Source organism: Austrofundulus limnaeus, unplaced genomic scaffold (assembly GCF_001266775.1).
Source record: "Austrofundulus limnaeus strain Quisiro unplaced genomic scaffold, Austrofundulus_limnaeus-1.0 Scaffold721, whole genome shotgun sequence".
Lineage (NCBI taxonomy): Eukaryota > Metazoa > Chordata > Actinopteri > Cyprinodontiformes > Rivulidae > Austrofundulus > Austrofundulus limnaeus.
The window spans coordinates 2,349-3,062 of record NW_013953123.1 but is presented as its reverse complement, the minus strand read 5'-3'; positions in this window follow the sequence as shown (position 1 = coordinate 3,062).

The following is a 714-nucleotide window of genomic DNA, read 5'->3' as shown; positions in this document are numbered from 1 at the left end:
TTTTTTTTTTTTTTTTTTTGGTACAATTTTTCAATCAGTTCAATGTTCAGTTTCAAGAAATTAGACTTTCATCACAAGCTGAATTAGGAAATCCCAGACAGCAAGAAAAAATAGTGTCAAGATCAAGTTTTTACTAAACAAATTGCTGTTTATAAAGGTTTATGCATGAATCACTATCAATAGTTTCTGAGTCAAAGAAGTTGTTTATTTGTGAAAATGATCCCACATTTTTCCTGCTTTAATTCTTTTGAAATAGAAAAACAAAAATGAAATAGTCTATAAAAATTGACAGCTCTGATCTTTGATTTATTTTATATAAGTTTTCATATCAGGTTTACAAAGTACAGCATCTTATTAAATCTTGTAATTATCATAAATCATTATTTAATGCTGAAAACCTGTCATGTCTTTACAACAGGAGAAAATAAAATGCAAAATAAATCCTTTATACCAGAGGTTCTCAAACTTGGGTACCTGGACCCCCAGGGGTCCGCGAGAGGCATCTTGGGGGTCCTCAAACATTTTTACTAAAACATTAATTTGTTTTTAAAAATGCATGGAGAACAATGAACTAATAAAACAAACAGAATAAACTTAATAAAAATATATATTCCCAGGGCATTTAGGGGTTGAAATGACAATAAATTATCTTTAAAACAGCACTTGGTTTATGAGGGGGTCCCTGGAATTTTTTTCGCCCTTGTAAGGGGTCCG